We start from the raw sequence: 14,898 nt of genomic DNA, 5'->3' as shown, positions 1-14,898 counted from the left end.
GCAATCTTTGTGAACTGTTTTTTTTGGGGAGTATACGAGTTTTCCAATTCATCCCATTAGAATAATTAAATTACATTTCTTCAGCATCATTTACCATAATTTTTTAAATAAAAAATTTTGAATAGCCCAAACAGGCTGGACAAAAAACTTTTGTATGTTTTCTTTTAATTAAAAATTGTTCGCTTAGTACTGATAACCAATAACATTAAGAGAACACAAATTAGCACGTTCACATACAAAGTAGACATAATAAATAATGATATTCAACTAATTTACATAGAGAATAAGTGTGATAATAATTAATGTAAGACAAGATGTAGTATTTTAATTAATAAATTTAATGTAAACAATAGTAAATAATTCATATCATGAGCTTCTTCGATGTTCATTAAAACGTTACTGACCTTGGTCAATCAACTATCAATTATAGTGTATCCGATTACTAGGTTTTTAATTTTATTTAAATTAAGTAATTAGATAACAATTATTCGCCGATTTAATATATTTCATTCTCTTTTCATTGTTAAATGATAAAAAATTGTGTACCCGACCATATTTGTAGTTTAACTGCCAAAAATGTAATACCCATCAACGCAGAGAAAACCCCAACTATAAAGGAAATTTTATAACCCTTGAACTGTAACTGATAGCTTCGTAAAGATAAAAAGAGTATAATTTTACACTAAATTACAAATTAGTTAACAAATAATTCAATGTTTCTTTATATCAGATACTTCGATCAAATATAGTTATATAATTACGGCGTATAGATTCAAATATTTATAATTAATTTATATTAATAAAGTAAATGTAAAGAATTAAGCGTTTAAATAGAGCGGCCACGTATCATTTTGAAAGATAGTATTATAATTCACGACTTAACCGAAATGATTTAAACGGTCAGACAAAAGGCAATAGTTGATCTCCTAAAAAAGACTTAGCCATTTCCAAGAATAACAAATATTATGACCGGTACATTGGGAAAGATAAGGAGTGAAGTGGTTTACTGTTGCATTCTACAGTGAGCCCAGCAGATTTTTCTGGATCAGCGCACTAAACCTATCTATGTAGATATTATTTAGCCTATAAATGATAACTTACACAGTAACTAATTGTGTAATAAATTTCATTACTTTCAAGAAAAGCAACTATATGAATAGAAGCTCTTTTAATAGTTGCTCTAAATGCGCACGGTAAAAACAAAGAGAAGGGAAGAGAGAACGGAAAGCAAAATATTAATGTACGAGTATCCTGCCATAGAGATCAACACATAATAATCATTTAACAGGGTAAATATATAAAGAACGTTTCATTTTAATCGCCCCAGGCGATTTCCCCATAAATTACGCACAATACAAAAATATGACCTAAACAAAAGTTACTCAGGTTGGAGGGGAACAACTCGTGGTGACCTTGGATTTGACATTTGACCTTGTTTCAAGGTTACACGATTTTCTTTTCAAATGGAATTACCTATTTTTGACCTCACCAATGAAAAGAGCAGAAAATTTTACAGTTGTAATTTGTGTCACGTATGACCTTGGAACGTTTTTTAAGGACATACAGCTAACCATCAGAGATAGTGTTATTCGGGTGCTGGATTCTTTTCGCAGATATTTAGTCACCGGTTTCCAAGTTGTGAGAAGAGGGTTGCGATCACGTACTGTCTTGAAGCAGAATACTGCGTTAATCGGATACCGTATGCAATTAATTCCTAAATCAAACTTATGGTCACGTGATCTTCAAAGCAGTTCCAAGGACATATTCATTTCATGTTTTGATTCCACTCTTAGTGCTTTCGCAAATATCTCCATTTCATCAGAACGTTTTCTAATCAAATATATAGTTTAAAAATGCTAACATCGGCGGAGATCCACCGACTTTCGTAGCGGAGTGGTAGAATCTCAGCCTTTTATCCGGGTTCGAATTTCAATCAGGCATGGCATTTTTCACTCGCTAATAAAATCTATAATCATTCATCAGTAACGGTACTGCGCATCAACCTATTTAATTTTATATATATATATATATATATATATATATATATATATATAAGATAAAAAAAATTGTTTGTCCCCTATTCGTTCGTATTATATACGAACGCATACCATTACCGAACGCATTCCGTATACCATTCAACCGATTGCGGTGAAACTTTGCTGAGTCGTGCGCACGCCCGCGAAAGGTTTCTGAATTAGTTCGGACCCGCTAGGTGGCGCTGGGCTCGAGATATTTCGAAAAACCTAATTTATGGTTGATTTGGTTCAAATTCAGAATATAAATTAGTTACGTGAAAAGAAATATTTTTGCAAAAAATGGACCCGTTAGTTGGCGCTACAGTCGAGATATTTCAAAAAATTGTATTTACGATCCGATTTGGCTTATATTCAAAAAATGTATTAGTTACATGAAAAGAAATATTTTTGCGAAAAGGGGAAGAAGGGAAGACAAGAAGAAGTGAACAGGGGTAGAGGGAAAGAGGAAAGGTTAAATTTTGTGATGTTCCATAATGTTCAGTTTTTTAATCTTTTATCAAACCTTAATTTGTGTTCACTTAATCTATATATATATATATATATATATATATATAGCAATAGCGGAGCATTGCCGGGTCAGTTAGTAATAAGTGATTTTTTTTCTTATAAAATGATTTCATCATTGTTTACGTGTAAAGTTATAGGCTAATTTTGCGATCCCCTTTCATATCACCGCATCCCACAGGTTAAGAAACGCTGATGTAGATACTACAGTTTCTGATGACCTTGAATGAACACGCTGGCGCGATGTAACGGTAGGACGGGATCATCAGTTGAACAGTGGCTTCCATTCAATAGAAAGCAATGTGCATACTGTGGTTTCATGAAAACGGATCTGCTATTACTGTTCGTAGAAGTCTAGAGTACGATCGTGATCCTAATAAAGACTCTATCAAACTTGGTATCAGCGGTTTAAGAGGAAGTATAGAGCATAAAAAAGATACTGGCAGACCTTCCGTCTCCGAGGAAGTTGTGGATCGAGTAAGAGAAACGTTTCAGGAAGCCCGGGTAAATCGAATCTTCGTGCGAGTTTAGAACTGGGAATATCCCGATCGACAATCGTAAAGGTTCTACACAAGCGCCTAAAATTCAAGCAAACAAAATTCAGTCGATACATGCGATCGAAGACGACAATAAATCACGCCGTTACAATTTTCCCGTTGACATTCTTGATAAAGTCAACGAAGATAATGTGTTTTTAGAAAAAGTAATCTTTTCTGACGAAGCTACCGTCCATGTTTACGGTCGCATTAGCCGTCATAATGGTCGGATTTGGGGGCAGCGAAAACCGTCATGCCGTTCAAAAAACCCAAAGTGATATCTCGATAACATCTGGTGTTACTTCCAACAAGATGGCGCACGATCACACTGTAATTTACATGTTAGGACATGTATGAACAATTTCCTCAACTTGGATCCGCCGTGATGGACCACAAATTCCCTGGAAACCTCGATCCTACGTTACGCCACTCGAGATCTTTCTTTGGAAGTTTATCAAAGATGTGTACACAACGAAGGTTGTCAATATTAATGAACTAAAAAGACGAATCGAACGCGTAATTATTGAATAATTTCTGACATTCTTCGTAATGTACGACGTGAAACGGAATATCGTGCAGATATTTTACGCGACAAAAGGTGCTCTGGTGGAACTGTTTGAAGTAAATAAGGGTTGTAAACAAAATGTTTGAAATGCCTTGTTCAAAAATAAAACAAGTAAGTACACTGCTTTGTTTTTTTAATTAACATCTAAAATTCGCTGAATAATTTTTACGATCACCTGTAAATTTTTAAATAAAAATGTTAATCGAAACCAATAGTTTCTATTCTAGTCATCACGTTCAAATTTCATTGTTCTTACATAACGGTACATTCTTGAGCAAACGATTCAACTTACGTTATTCAAATCTGTAATCTTATTTTAAAATGCATATTCAAATTATGCTGCAAAAAAATTCATTATCCACCGGAAAAGTTGACTAACATAAACAGAATAATTTATTCTATATCAAAGACTAAAATGGTAAATATATCTCAATATATTTAATACGTTTTAGTTATGTTTTTAATTCAACCACGATGAAGGAGAGATCTGTGGGTCGGTACAAACCATGAAAGAGACAAAGGGTGAAAAAAATTATTTTTAAAAGTAATTATACAAGTTATTTACGAAGAAAGTAACAAACTTTAAGGACATGTTCTATAGGTAAAAATAAACAAAAAATTCGTAGTTCGGAACCGCTAAGTTAGCAAGGTTTTTCTTTTCTTTTCCTTCTTTTCTTTCGCCTTGATAAAATCTGGGCGAAATATTTTCCCCTGATTTCTGTCTCAGCCTTCGGGAAAATTAGGCCATCCCGTAATTATTGGAGAAAAACTTAAGGGGTAAATTTCGTGTTTCAAATGAAACCTTATCTGAAAAATTGAAAACAGCAGGTCTTCAGAACTGCATTGTTAGTAGTTTTCGTGAATTTTTGGCGTAAAAGACAAAAGATTAGTATCGAAAAACAGATTATTCTACGTTCTATATTTGGCTTAAAATAACTTAGTTAAATGGGTGTTAAACAAGTTTTTTTTAACTTTTATATGTTTAATACCCATTTTACTACTCAAAATACAGTTCTGAAGCTTTTTTTTTCAATTGTTCAGGTCAGATTTCATATGAAACCATTAAATTTGGCCCTTAATTTTTCTACCCAATAATTACAGTCTGAATTAATTTTACCACAGGTGCAGAAATTAGCAAGAAATCTTTCGCCAGCCGATAATCGCTAACCAGCGTTTCTATATTTACCAGACACGCGCACCCACACACTAACATACAAAAGTTAATTTTATTAAAAAAAAATAACTCGGCTAGTCGAAGTCATTAGACGACTGCGCTACAAATAATTATAGAATATTTAGGCAAACGAAAAAGTATAAAAAAATCAATAATTTAAGTCCAATCGGAATTAATTTTTACAATAAAAATTTATTGTAAAAATCTGTTATCTTATAACAACAAAATTAGTATACTTTACCACGGAAAGGAATAATCAGAATATATATTACATAATAAATCGTTTAAATAATTATTATATAATAAATATATAAAATCGATCGATTTATTTTATTAATAAATTTTTGTTTTGTTCTTATATAAATCGAAAGAGATTTAAAGCAAACTAACAGCCGATGCGGAAAGGCCGTTACAATTTCGTCCGAGATAAGCGAATGCTTTAATTCAGTCCTAGCATCTATTAACTCAAATTTCCAACGGTTAAACAACAACTAAAGATTTTAACTTTAAATAATGCAAGTTGTATTAAACGTTTCACAATAAACTTTTGAAGATTAAATTATACTATAGAAAAAATTATGTAAGATTTCATTCCATTTCGTGTAAGAAAGAATAATAATGGCAGTTGTTAAGCCAATTACATCATAAACTTTAATACGGTACTATTTTTTTTTAACAACAGTAAAACAGAATTTAACAGATTTTAAACTACTTCTATTTGGAAAAAATAAAAATTGCTTATACTTAAACATTTCATTAGAAAGTGAAAGGAAAAAATACAGTTTTATATCGCTTTATAGATACTTTTTTCTGCATTATTTATTTATACTGTTTATTAGTAGAATTCCTGTAGGAATTAAATAATTTGTACATACAAAGAAAACAATAAAAAAATTAATAAAATGTTCTACATAGGTCGATAAATCTTTTACCTTCTTAAAATTTAAATAAAATTTAGCAATAAAATTATGAAATGAAACCTATAGATTTTCTTAATTAAAAAAAAAAATTATCGTGGTGATAACAAAAGGTTTAATATATTTATTCACAAAATTTACACTATTAAAAAACCGTCAGTAAATATGTGACTGTGTGTGTGTGTGTGTGTGTGTGTGTGTGTGTGCGCGCGCTCTCGTAATTATATGAGCTCGCATACGATGTGTGTGTTAGAATTTTAATGCAGCACATCGACTCAGACTTCAAAGAAGAGTTATTCTATTTACATCCGGGAAACGAACAATACGATGAGCCCGCTTCCTTCCGGTGGCTCATAACATTCAGACGAACAAGCCAACAACAGGTGATCGCAAAATATACTAGCGGATTTACGGAGATGGCAGATGATTATATTCGACTAAACTACCGATATGTATCTATTTCGTACTACCGTATTATACAATTTAAACGAACTGTAAATAAACGTATACGAAAGAAGAAACATATCCATTTAAAAATTAAATCCCCGTTTTATATAATAGATCAAAGAAGGATCAAATAAACAAACAAATCCGAATCTCGCAACGTTTCGAGATAAAATGTCGAATCGGATTCAAAAGAAACCGCTGTGCGTTCACTTATAAAGTATACACAACTTACGTTGTATTCAACGTGCAGCATTTCAATTCGAGCATAAATATCAACACCTGCTTTGTTTTTCAGATGCCGCTAACACAGTAAGCCGCATAAAGAATCCGTGAGAACACAGATACGTGTGTTGAGAACCAAAATAAAGACGCAATCAGATGAACGATACAAAAGAATATTAAAAAAAAAAAACAGAACACCGTAATTAATCTTTAAATCTGTTACGCGTAAATCCAGTATTCTAGTGAAATAATAATAATTTTATAAGGTACGTAATGAGATTACGCTTATTAAAGTTAAACAAACTAATCTTAAAAAATCTATAACAACAGAAGATCGTAACCGTTTAAAAAGCAATAACGCGGAGAACGGTAATTTTTCTAAAGCGTAATATCCCGTGAAGCGCTCGTAAATGAATCCTCGATAATAGTTTTTAAATAAAATAATTGTTCTAGCCTATCTTTTATAACTAACATTTACTCTTCACGTATATTAGATTTGTTAAAAGATTATTTTTCTGCGCTTTTTCTTTTTACCGATTTTACAATACGCTTGATAAAAACCAGTATTTTATCTAATTTTTTTTTAAATATCTTAATTATTAAACTATTAGCGTACAGAAAGTTACAATAATAACGAATAAGTCGGCCAAACCTTATAAAAATATTAAACCGAAGGGTTTAATTACAAACGCTCTCAAACGGGTAACCGAATGAATTACTTAATTATTCAGGTGAATACTTCCAAAACCGCATAATTTTGACAACCGGGAATGTTCTACATACGATGAAAATTAATGCTGTTCACACTATGATACGGAGAAAAAACAGTTAACCACGTACCTGTTCCGGTTAACACGTCAGCGACGTCGTGCGCCCGTTCGAGTACACGAGTTTTTTTTTTAAATGACGTCGTGTACCCGAAGGGGCGCACTATGCCCATTAATAAAGTGCGTCGTACGACCGACAGGGTAAACACAGATTTCTTATAGCTATTTTTAGTCTGGCTATATTGTAGGCGTTTAAAATCATACAACGGCATATTAGAAGAGTCATGAAAAAAACGATATAATACAAGTTTACAAATAATTATTTTATTCATTTAAATATATATTATCGTTCAGGTGCCTGCACAACTAGTGGAGTTCCTACCGGCAGGCTCAGACGAATAAGAGAGCTCGTGTAGGGTGCCAGTAGTTATATACCGTAACGAAGGTGGGTCGTAAACCCGAAAGGATACGTGCAAAAAAAACTAAAAAAACATACGATTGGAGTTTTATTTCTTTGAAATTATACTTGTTTCATGTATACGTCATCAAATATAAACTAAAAAATTAAAAAGAAAATTACCGGATTTTTGTTAAGTATACTTGTATATAACTAACTACGTCGAATAAAAAACCTATGTATTTTGGCAGCCGTCGCGAACGCATTAACGCAATCAAGTAATTATTTTAAAAATGAAAAATCGAAAAAAATTAACACATATATATATACACTCGTACTAATAAACATTTACTGTTGACATCATGGGTAAAAGTACCTCGATGTGGCGAAGAAGAACTAAGAACGACAAATCGGGCACCCTATATGTATAAAGGATGTGAAGCATTCTCACCCGATTTTGAAGGGTGGATTTTTATCATTTCGAAATCCTTTTTTATAAACAATTTTTTTAAATATTTTGTTTGTATAAACATTTCTTTTACCGCAGGATTTTCTGAAGAAGTTTTGGGTAGAAGTCCACAGGGTCAATAACAAGCAAACCTCTTTGAATAGCTTCGTTATCGGCATTCGTGGATATAGTGTTACCTATAAAACGCTCCGGGATTTATTTTTTTATTGGTTTACAACATTAAATGTCCAACCCGGTGGTGCTTTTAGAGTAATGCGGAGCTCCGACTATCCTCCTCTCGTTTATCTACACTTCATATTAATAATCATTTAATAATATCCACTACCTTATTTAATAGTTTTCCGGAATACGAACTAAGGCGATTACGAAATAGAAAACAAACCAGCAGCTTATCTACTACTACACAGATAATCGAACAAATTACCACGAAAAGAACATTAAACATTCTGATAAAAAATATTTTTTTTTTATAAGTATACAGTAAACGGAATACAGACAAAAATAAATATTTTTTTTATTTAATTTTGTTAATATTATTATTGCAATGCTAACACTAAAAAATATTATGAAACATTCTTTAAAAAATAAGGGATAATTTTTTCGTCGGTCAATTCTCTAATACAATAAGCGTTAATATTAAATATACTTTTTAATTAATTAAACCACCTTCAAGTGACATGACAAAAGACGTAGATAAAATTATTAACAAGACCACCCGGGCTTTTGAATAGTAAAAAAATTAATTAAAAATTAACCAAATTTCTTTAATTTTGATTTTTATTTTTTAAATCGGCGCCAAGTTAAAAAACAAACTAAGACAACGGTTTATTATCCGTCAGTAAAAATCTAAACATTTTTAGCCGTTTAATTTTAATAAAAAAAAAACAACAAAAAACGGATTTTAACAAAAAAGACCGCGTAAGTGAAAAATAAATGTTTTCATGAAAACTAAAGGCGAGAAATCAGCATCCTAATAAAAATAAAAAAGGAACGCAAAAAAATCACAACAGAGGTCATCACCGAGCGTGAGCTAATGATCTCTGAAAGACGGAAATAGATATATTACGGCATAAAAATATCCGTGGAAACATGATTTCAGTATCAGAATACATCAGTACTCTTAAGATAAGCCGATAATAAGCAAATGTTGATGAAAAAAAATCCCTCAATTTTCTATATAAACCTTTGGCTTAAAAATCTTCTACCTAAGTTATCTAGAAATAAACGAAAAGCTTTAACGTAAAAATAAAATACATGGATCGAATTGAAAAATCTTCCTTCCTTTCTTTTGATGTCTGTTAAAAACATCTGATATGGACACCACATGACTTCCTTGTACGCCTATTAAATTTCATAAACACATTTTTTGCTGCTAAAAATATCCTTAGCATTTTATATTGGTTTATATATTAATTTTGTTTCACCTCGCTCAAGTAAATATGCGGTGTAAGTAAGATTCGAGCCGACGTGTCTTCCCCTTCAAAATCCAAATATTTTATTTGGATATAACTCTGGAACCGATGAAAATAAGTACCACTTAAAAAGCTCTCAACGAGGGCTTATTACTACAGTTATGAAAAAGTCCAAAATCCAAAAGTTTCAAAATGAAACTCCTTTTTACTTATAGGTCTGACTGTATATACAGTTTTGTCCCGCTCGATTGCAAATAAAAAGGTGAGGTGCACAACTAGATGGTTCAACAGTCCTAAATACAAAACTTCAACGTTTTACGGCTAATCGTTTTTGAGAACCGAGAAACATACGATCGTGCAGACGTCACGCCGAAACTACTCAAAATGGATTCATGGATGGTCAAAATGGATATTTCCGTTGAAATCTGAACACCAACATTTTTCGCGATCGCAATACTTCCTTTATTTCGTACAAGAAAGTAAAAAGAAAACGAGAAAAGCTGTTCGCATATAAAACTAAACAGGCCACATTAAATAAATAAATGTTGATTAAATTGAGAACGATCTGGGGGTAACAAGAAAATTGTTTAATACTAGGATCATCGAGATAAAAATAAGCTGAATGGAATACAATATCTGAAGTTAAAAAAAAAAATCGACTTTGAAGTGGCAGAATAAAACTTATTATGTGATTTCCATAAGGGGAAAGTAGATATCTTACCTTCTTTCTTTCCCCTGTTTAGCCTCCGGTAATTACCTTTCAGATAATACTTCAGACGATGATATGTATGAGTGTAAATGAAGTGTAGTCTTGTACATTCTCAGTTCGACCGTTCCTGAGATGTGTGGTTAATTGAAACCCGACCAACAAAGAACGCCTGTATCCACGATCTAGTATTCAAATCCGTGTAAAAATAACCGGCTTAAAATTAGTTAAGTTAACTTTAACAAAGGGAAAAAAGAATTAAAATGTATTCAGAAATTAAAAAAAAATTAATTATTTAAAAATCTATTTAGCACAGAAACATAACATTAAAGCTCAATTTCTGAAAAAAAAAACATGCAGTATCAGAAAACGTAGTAACAGGCAAATATATATTTATATCTAATGGCACAAAACAGGGTGTTGATAATAGAAAATAGAATCTATAATAGATTGTGACAGAAAAACAAATAAATGTAACCTCTTAAATGAAAACTATTCTGAATAGACAATGAAAATATTAAATCTACAATAATTATTCCAAATGAATAATTTTCCTTATATGAAAAACCTGTTTTTTTATCATATTGAAAAAAAAAATGACATCAAGACATTTACGCGATATATATTATATAAATGCAGTGTACGGTATAACAAAAGCGGTTACGGAATAGTTACAGAGAAAACACCAGGATAAAGAAATGCGCGATGCCTATTCAACGCCGCACGACTGAATTATTTGTCGCGTATTATCACAGGGCATTAAAGAAAAAAAGACAACAGCAGTTTATCTTTTAGTTAACGAAGCAGGAAACTACGTCGAGACGAACGGGGGAGGTTAATCTCTACGTTTATCTTAGGTACCGTTCACTAAATCTAAATAATTGGATAGAAACAACAAAGAATGGAGAAGACCAGAAATAACTCTAGACGGGAATAGAATATAATATATCGAACCGGAGAAGAGTTATAAAAATGCGGGTAGTATGTACTTGTTTTCTGAATTCCTAACACGCTTTACCGCAGACAAAATTCTACGGATTGAAAATTTACTAGAAATACAAACGGAATAAGAAATATTCTATAAAAATAATTACAAATCAATTTTTAAATGTTACATTTTGTCAATCATTCATTTCTTTTTGTTACGCGTACTTCCACGAACGTATGAGATTTTTAAATAGTAAATAGAGATGTATAAAATAATAAATTAAAAATAATCCACATCCGACACAGAAGATCACATCAGAGATTTGAACTGTGGCATAAGATTTTTTCCCTTTTATAAAAACAAACGAATTCGGCGATCTTGGACATGAATAATAATTGGTCGTCTAAGATTAAAAGATACATTTCTTTTCATTTATTTCCTCTCTTTTCATGTGAAGAAAGGAATAAATACAATTAAAAACGGTGAAATAATATCGATTAAAAACTTTTTAAAAAATAGTAAAACTAAACAAGTACAGTGGGATATTTCGTTTATCGCAGTTAATGCGTTCTTCAGAACATTGTGTCGGATTAAATTGCGTATTACAAAACACTACGCTAACCCAAAATATATTCGTTATTTTATACCAGAAATAAAAATTACGCAAAGATAGAAATCGCTAATTTAATAATCATAAATACAGAATTATAAATTAAATATACAACAAAATACGCCACAAAAAATTAAACTATTGATCAAAACTTAATCCTAAATGCATTAACAATGCTTTAACGGTTGGTTACGAGTAATTTATTTTTCATAAACTTACACCTAACTAAAATGTCACGATATTAAATTCTCAACATCAAGACATTTTAGATGATCCAAAGTTTCCTAAAGTCTTCTAGGATAAGAGTAGTTATTAATAGTTTGTGCAAGCAGTTATAAGACTCAAAAACGAAGAAAAAGAAACAGGGATACAGCCTATTCCCGTTATTTTTTAACTTATACAAACAAGCGATTCAGAAATTAAAAGAAAAATGTGAAACTAACCAAAGGAAAAAAGTAAAAATGTTAGAATTCGCTGATGACATTCGTATTTCAACATAAGCCAGAAAAAGAGTCGGTAGAGATACTGAATGAAAGGATTACTTTCTAGGAAAATACTTCAATCTAAAATAAATAAATTTAGTAAAATGTGACAGAAAGGAGGATAATGAGGAATTATATATCGAGATAGATCGACACAATATACCTGACGTAGGAGAATTCTGTTGTTTAAATAGTAAAATTACAAAGGAGGATCGAAGTAATTAGACATCAGAAAAAGGAGAGCTTTAATGCAGAAAAAAGATCTGATGCTAACATACGAGGTCTATAAATAAAGTAATGAGACTAATTTTATTGTTGGCAGCAAAAGTGGCAACACTATAAAGTAAACATACGGTTACATGAACAGCTGCTTTGTATTAGGTATTAATATTTTTAGGCTATTGTTGCCACGTGAGACGTAAACAAACATTTCGTGAAACGATTTTTTTTGGGCGTTACAAAAATGAGTGATATTAATTATGAGCAACGTTGTGCGATCAAATTTTCTGTTAAACTCGGTGACAATGCTACTGAAACCTTTTCAAAATTGAAAAGGGCGTATGGAGATGACGCTCTGCCACGAGCCCAAGTATGGGCTAATTTATGAATTAGTGGTTTAAAGCATTTTCAGATGGCCGGAAATCAGTTGCGGACGATCCACGCTTTGGAAGATCGTTAACATCAACAAATTACGACAAAGTTGAGCGAATTAGAGACTTTATACTGTACGACCGAGGATTAACTGCCAGAATGATTGCAGAACAATTGAATTTGAACCGTACCACAGTCCTTCAAATTTCGACAAATGAATTGGATATGAAAAACGTTTGTGCAAAATTGGTCCCAAAAGACCTCACTGTTGAACAGAAAAACAACGGGTGGAAGTGTACCGCGATTTTCTAGGGCGAAATGAAACCGAATCTGATTTTCTAAAAAATGTTACTACTGGTAATAAATCTTGGATATTTAAGTACGACCCAGAAACAAAACGCCAGAGCAAGGAGTGCAACAGTTCAAACTCACCACGTCCCAAAAAAGCAAATCAAAACCATGCTAATTTGTTTCTTCGATAGTAATGACATTGTCCATAAGGAGTTTTTCCCTACAGGACACTGTAAATCAATATGTTTACCGAGAAATTCTTGAAAGACGGCGGAAAAGAGCTGCCATCGTGAGACCAGCCATCAAAGACAATGCACCTTGTCAATTAATGAGCACCCTCAATGACAATACACTTTTAATTAATGGGTTTTTGGCAAAGAAAAATATTCCTGTAGTTCCTCAACCACCTTATTTACCTAACTTGAGTCCCTGCGACGTTTTCCTGTTCCCGACTTTAAAAACACACCTCAAAGGACGCAATTTTTGAGCAGCAGAAATTCTAAAAGAAATGTAATCGAACATCTGAAGGATATTCCGGTTTCTGATTCCAACACTGCTATGAAGAGTGGGAAAACCGTTTAAAGCGTTGCGTGGCTTTCCAAGGGAACTATTTCGAAAGAGACAGAGTTCATGTATAATTGGATTGTAAATAAAACGTTTTCTGAACCAGTCCCATTACCTAGTACATAGATTTGACAGTTAAAAATAAATTCTTGACATTTATTTGTGTGGAGTGCAGCGCTTTATTACCATTAATATTAATAACTGAACGTTTTATTACCTTAAAAGGTAAAAAAATATACAGGAATACAAAGATTGTAATAGATGAAAAAAGATAATTGAGAATGTAGGACGTAGTAAATAAGTTGCGGTTAAAAGATTATCACACAACAGAAAGGATTTGACAGAAAGGATTTCTGTCGTGAAATTCTGTTGTGAAATTCTTTCTGTTTATGCAGAACCAGTCAACTGACTGATAATTCACCTCCCCGCTAAAAAAGAGAGATATCTATTTTACTAACGTAAAAATCATAAAAGATTTACATAGAAGACACCATTAAACGAATAAAAAAAAAGAGAAAAAAAAACAATTTCACAAAATAAATCCAAGAACGATAAATAACATTTTTAAGTAAATTTTTTCATACTATTAACATATTAAAAAATTTCGTCTAAATGTAACGAGTGCTACTCTATATCGATTGCAGGTTTTCTATATTAACTTAAATACCATACGCTGAAAATATACGGTGTTAATTTACGAGTTTTTCTCAAGTATAATTAATTTAAGAGTCTATAAGTTTCTTTGTTGTTTTCAGTTTAACTATGTTTTTTACTGAAAACATCATAAATTAAAACTACTTTCTCCAGTTTAAAATCTGCGAGCCGGGACATACGACTACAAATGGTAAGAACAGGATTTCTCTCTTACCTCATTTTGATTCGTACAAACATCTTCATCATTTGACAAAATTAAAAATTATTAAAGATTGATAACAGCTGGAATTTCAACAAACTTTTAGCATTTAAATTTATAGACATAATTTTGAAATTTTGGGTATCACTTTAAATTTTAAACTGGAAATTATAAAACTGAACTAATACAAACACATGCAATATTATTTAAAAATTTTACAGTATTTTATAAAAAACTTTCAGTCGTCGAATAGATAAAACCATTTTTTCACATACTACAGTTTTTCATAACTAGGAAAATTCATAAATCCAGATTTAGTTTATTAATATACTGTTTTAAAAAAAAAATCCACTTGTTTCTAAGATTAAATTATTGAATTAATAATCACTTCGTTTACTAATTAAAATAAAAAAGTTACACGTCGAAA

This window comes from Lycorma delicatula, chromosome 7 (assembly GCF_047948215.1).
Source record: "Lycorma delicatula isolate Av1 chromosome 7, ASM4794821v1, whole genome shotgun sequence".
Lineage (NCBI taxonomy): Eukaryota > Metazoa > Arthropoda > Insecta > Hemiptera > Fulgoridae > Lycorma > Lycorma delicatula.
The sequence above is the reverse complement of the archived record's forward strand: the minus strand, read 5'-3'. Positions refer to the sequence as shown.